The sequence below is a fragment of the Catharus ustulatus genome, chromosome 2 (assembly GCF_009819885.2).
Source record: "Catharus ustulatus isolate bCatUst1 chromosome 2, bCatUst1.pri.v2, whole genome shotgun sequence".
Classification (NCBI taxonomy): domain Eukaryota; kingdom Metazoa; phylum Chordata; class Aves; order Passeriformes; family Turdidae; genus Catharus; species Catharus ustulatus.
The window spans coordinates 31,432,559-31,438,558 of record NC_046222.1 but is presented as its reverse complement, the minus strand read 5'-3'; positions in this window follow the sequence as shown (position 1 = coordinate 31,438,558).

The window sequence follows — 6,000 nt, the reverse complement described above, 5'->3', positions numbered from 1 at the left end:
ATTTTCTTGACTACTCCATGTGCTGTAATCAAGACTCTCTCCTATCCCCTAAACCTACAGTTTAGCTCACCCTAAATTAAAAGTCTTCCCTCTGCCTCTGAGAATTGTTGAATGAATCATCCACAGTTGGTCAGTTAATGAATGTACAATTACCAACCCCATCTGGCTGTTGCTGAAATCTCCTTAAAGGATTGCACCCCTGCTTATCGAGGAACATATGAACCAGAAGCCAGCCTCAGACTCCCTCTCTGTCTTGCCCAGCACCCCATCCCATCTCTGGCTTAGGGGCAGAGGCCTCATGAAGGGCAGAGTTCACTCATCAGAGGGTTTGCCCTGTTCCTTTTGTGGGCACTATTGCAGCTCCTGCTGGAGCTGGCTCACACTGCAGCACCAGCATTTCTGAGGGCAGCCACAGATTCACCCTCTTGTCAATTCACTGCTCTCTGGTAGAGAATAATTTCCTTCCTGTTTAAGGAGGGCACCAAATCATTGGACTGCATGGACAATGCACAAGCAGGACTTCCTAATGGCATTTGATTGTAGTCCTGCTTTGGTTTTTGCTCCCACCTATGCTTAGCCCTACTTTTGTGCCTTCCCTCATGCCAGTCTTGCTCTTGCCCCTGTTCCATGCTCTAGCCCAGCCACATCTGCCTGCTGGAACCACCCAACCTTCTTCATGACCATGTTGCCTAAACTCCAGAAAACTGCCTTTACCAGTCAGGCAGAGAACCCACAGAGAGTTTCCCACTCTGTTGTTCCCACAGGCAGGGGTGACTCATGACATCTTGTCACTCCCAAGTAACTTAGCTGATGAAATTCCAGGAGCAGCCAGCCACACTCCAGCTCCATGTTGGTGCTCCAGCACCAGCTTCTGCTCCTTGTGAAATAATTCGAGGAAGTGCAGCAGCTCCTTCACTAGCCCCATCTCAGAGCTGAACCTTCCCTTGCCACACAAAACTCATGATGGCCACTAAGGTTGTTTGGGTGCTGTTCATCTTTCTCACGGGTTGGTTTTGACCCAGTCTCCTGTGTGTGTTCGTGCTTGCCAGACACAGGATGTGGGTGAGGGCCCAAACAAGCCCTCCCCTGCAGAATGTGAGGCATTGCTTTTATTCCTTTATTTAGATCCCAGGAGAGAGCAGTGAGCAAAAGCACCCCTCACAATATTAAACCAAAAGCAGAAGGACTCTGTAATGTCTGGCAGTACTGTGACCCTCAGCATAGTCCCAGAAAGGAATTCTCCAATAAAGCCACCCCACTTCCAACAGGGACCGAATGGAAAAGCCCTGGTGCAGCTGTGAACATACTTCACTGCCTTTTTTTTTTTTCTCTGCATCAGTTCTGACATCCACTTTCAAGACAGGAAAGCTGAGAATTTGAAGGGCTTGTAACTGGCAGTGATTTTCTCATCCATTCACAGCTGGTACCTCAGGCCACAGAGCAGAGGCAGGCACTGGAGAGTCACACCACAGACACAGGCAGCCCAACCAACCTGTCAGTCCACCACTCTGCTCCAGAATGAGGAAACCTCATCCCACTGCTGTATGGTGGCAGTGAATCACACAGGTCAGAAAGACACAGAAGTCTCTACAAACTTCACAGACATAGGATTTTATTGAGAATGTAAATTTACAATTTAGACCAGGAGCAGATCTTCAGTCACTGTATGCTATTTTGTGAAAGAGATTATTAGTTGGTTACACAACAGCACTACTAAATGAAATGGTGGCTGGGAGCTTTCCCCACTAAAATTTGATGATTAAAGTTAGTTAGCAGCCCACTAGAAATTGTCCTTACAGTTCTGTACGCAGTTTAGAAGTCAGCACATGGGAAGGAATGTTCCAGAAGGAAGTCTGCCTGCAGACAGACTGTTACAGAGGGTAAGAGTTTAACACTATGGCCATTCCATGCTCATTAGCCACAAAACCAAAGACTATTAATCTGCTGCCAGAGTGAGCCTTACTCTCTGAGAGGGTATGAGTCAATTTCTCAACACTTTGTTCACTTTTCATGTGGCACAATTACTTTAGGCTCTCTGCACGGCACCAAAATAATCTGGGTCAAGAACAGTTTAGGCTCAAAGTCATCTTTCATTAACATGTCTCTACATGTAATGTTTGATTCACTATGATGACAGAGTCAAGATTATTTATTCCTTTTTAAAATTTTCCTTTAGAAAATTAGAGTTTGTTGCTGATTTTGAGGATCCAAGTTGCTGGAAACACTGGTTATTAGGTCATGTATTACTCTACCACATTTGTGCTCCTCCCCACAAGTCCCACTGATTTGATCTCAGACATGAAGTCTCCCTAACAGAATCAAAGCCAATGCTGATTTGAAACAAAGCCAGGTTACTCTGAGTGCTTAACATAGCACTTGTTCCCAGAGTTTCATCTACAGATATCCACATTCTTTCACAGTTGGAAAGGAGAGCTTTCTTAAATCTTGTGCTGCCTACCAAGAACTGAAGAGGAAATACTGGGAAATAACTCTTGCATTGCATCCCTGACCTATTGGCTTGCATATGGCAAAAATCACTACAAAGCTGGAGTCAGGAAAGCATAGTTGTACCAAATCCGATAGGATACAAATAGTAAACAAGTCTTCCAGGCCAGAAGTAGTCATTTTGGGCATATGGCTACCAATCTTGTTGACAGCAACTTTTTCAGAACTTGCAGACTAACTTATTTTGCATCATCCCTGACTGCATGCCACAACCTCAGCGATGCCATGATGCCATTTTAAACAACCCAGAGAAGAACTACTGGCTCATACTAATTTTTAAGAAGGACTAAGAATTATTCACTTTAAGATTTCAAAGCTCACAGACTAAACAAAGCCTACTGGTGTTAAGGGCCTCTGCAAAGGCTTCTTACCAATTTGTTGCCCGGTATCAAGTAATCTCCCTGACTGACTCCTTAAGAAGGGAACAGCATTTTTGGGACAGTAGCCATTCAGAAATGCACTGAAAACCTTATAAAAGCCTTTATGAATACTTCCCCTCACCATTCATCCTGTGTTTCTTCAAATACTTGAGACAAAAATCTTCTGATTATGCACAGGAACACAGTTGTCCCAGCTCCTCATTCGTTGGACAGAAAGACATCTGATCCCGGCTATTCCTATAAACCAACAACTTTAGACCATAATTAGTAATGCTGTCAAAAAACCCTTCAACTAATTAGGGTCATGCCTGGCCCACGGTAAACACCACTTGAAGGGATATGCTGTGCTTTCAAATGTGGACTGATCAGAAAGCTTGAATAGTTCAGACAATAAACTGAATTAAGTTAGAGTTAAATGGCTTTTTCCTTTTTCTGTTTCCACCTCAGGCTGAGTGAAAGACTAGGACAGCAGATGACTGTCCATGAAAGGAAACATTAGTCAGTCCCCTTCTTGGCTCTGTATCTTCATTTTAAATTCAGTTATGCTTCAGTGTGACTCACACATCCTTGGGACATTCTTTGCTATCATCTCTCCTGGGCATCAGTCACTTAGCAAATAATTTGGCATCTGTAGCCAGGATGTTCCCCCTCAGACCTCTCAACAGCTTGTGGGGACACAACCCTAACAAATATTCCTGCCCCAACTCTATTGTCACTGATGACAGCACTAGACACTGATGAGAGCTGTATAAATTTCCAGTCCTTTCTGAAAGCTAGTGAAGCATTTGGCTCAACCACTTCCTTCAGTGATGAATTCTCCACAGTAGTTTTGTGATATGGAAAAGTGATCCCCAATTTTCACTTTCCAGTTTCATTGAATGGTCCTTTTGTTCTCATGTACATGATACAGGCAGAAGAGAAGCTAAGTCTACTTTTCCTACTCTAGCAATTATTTTATAAACTAGCTGTCCACTTTAATATCTCTCCTTTTCAAAATAGCAATCTCAGTTCTTCCAGTGTCTCAGAGTTTTTACATGTCTTAGTTGCTCATGTCAATATTTCCTGAAGTCTCCTATTTGAGGCCAGACTTCTATGTTGTCTTCAGAGCACTCATACGACATTCTCCTCAATGGTGATGAAATCTCATGCCTATAATTATTACAGGGTAATTTAAACTCCATAACATCAGCCCTTGCAATTGCACTGTTGAGACTGAATTTCAAATACTGTTGTGTTGTCTGGTCACCTTCCCTGCACAGGTCATTTTAGGGAAAGACATTTCAGAAAGTCCTTAATTAACACTGAAACTGTTTTTCCTCCTGTTCACCCTCACTTTGGGACATACTTGTTCTTAAATTTGTAACATCCTCCCAATTAAAAGCTCCTTTCCCGATCTGTTGATTACCATCAAGTGTGTCTCTGGAACAATCAGATCCTTTCCCAGCCTTCACTTTACTAGGCAAAGTTTTTAAGTCAAAATTCTGGGGCTAGGATCTTCATTCTCCAGAAGATCCTAAAAGCCATTTTTACACCTGTTCTCATTTGCATGAATCTTTATTGAGAATGAATGATTAGAACTATTCACAATCTTCTCTATGAGACTTTTTACACAGAATATTCTCTTGATACCTTTCTGTACCATTTACCTTTTAGCAGTTCATGGTGTGTAACCACCTGATACTCAAAGATCTTTTTTCCTCCTTCCCTCTCATTTCCAGTAGGTGAGTTTCCAGGAACAAAAGTTATTGGTCCCTATATGCATTGTAGTAAATTTTGCATACTCAAATCTCATCCAAGATTTCATTTAATCCACCTTTCAGTATTCGTTTATAACATCCTGATCATTCTGTCCTTGTGTCATCAGCAAGTTTCATCCAAATGCTCTTTTTATTTATGCCAAGGCCATGAATTCAAATATGAAACAAGATAAGGCCACACAGTGACCACCATTAGTAATCCTTTTTCCTATCAAGATTCTGCCTTTGTGGAGCAGTCTCAAAGGGCTTTTAAAAATCTAAACATATCAGATTAAATGTTTCTCTTTTATTAACTTCTTTGTTGATGCATCCTGAAAACTGAGAGAGGATTTATGAGATACTCTTTGCTTAAAGAATTAATCTTGGTTATCCAGGATCTTCCAGGTGCTTTGACATATTTTAATTACCATGCCGACCAGCTTTCAAGAAACAGATAAAAGCTTCACTATTCTACTTCCCTGATTCATCCCTAGCACCTTTTACAAAATTGTGGGTACTGCATTAGGTCTTTGTTGTGTTCCCTGAAGCTCTGGTACCATGGCAGCTTTCCATGACAGATCATATATTTTCCTAACTCAAGAAGCCCCACTACTACTCCCTCAAAGTTCTCTGGAATTCTTGGAGGTATACCACATTATGTTTTAAAATTATCAGTTTAACATTTCTCATTATGAACTCCTAATCTTTGAAAGCTGCTTCATTGTAAAAAACAGAATGCATGCAGGACAGGAATACAAAAGTCTCAAAACTGAAAGTGTATGTGAAAAAACAAGGTTTTTCTCAGTTGTTCTCTTTAGCCACCCTTGATCTAACACATCCACTAATTGTTCCACAGGCTTCCCAGTTCTCACACCCAGGAAGATTCTCGTTTATTCTTTTCATTAATTTCATTGTTTGCTCTGCAACTCCCTGTTCTATCTTCCCTCCTAATTATTAAATGCTGCAAATTCAAGCTTTTCCCTACTGTAAATTTTGAAGAACCTCTTGCATGACTCTGAAATTATAAGTTAAGTCACACAGGTATCCTATTTTCCTTTTGATCCACAGGAATGCTTGTCATCCAAGACTATTATTATTGCTGATATCATAGGTATCCGCCAGCACTTCTAAGGATTTTAATCTTTTACTATTAACTCTGATGTCTGCTTCTCAGTCAGAACGCAACGGCATGAACTGCTCATTAGTTTGAGTTATTGCGATCAAACTTTATATCCTGTCTGCATTTTCACACCATCTGCTTTTGAAGTGGCAGGTAGGCTGTTAATCAGACTCACTGTGCTTCAGTGCCTGTGAAGTGTACTGACTCTTTGAAAAGTGACTTCAGGTTGTTCTTCATTTACTGTTTCAAGCAACTTCTG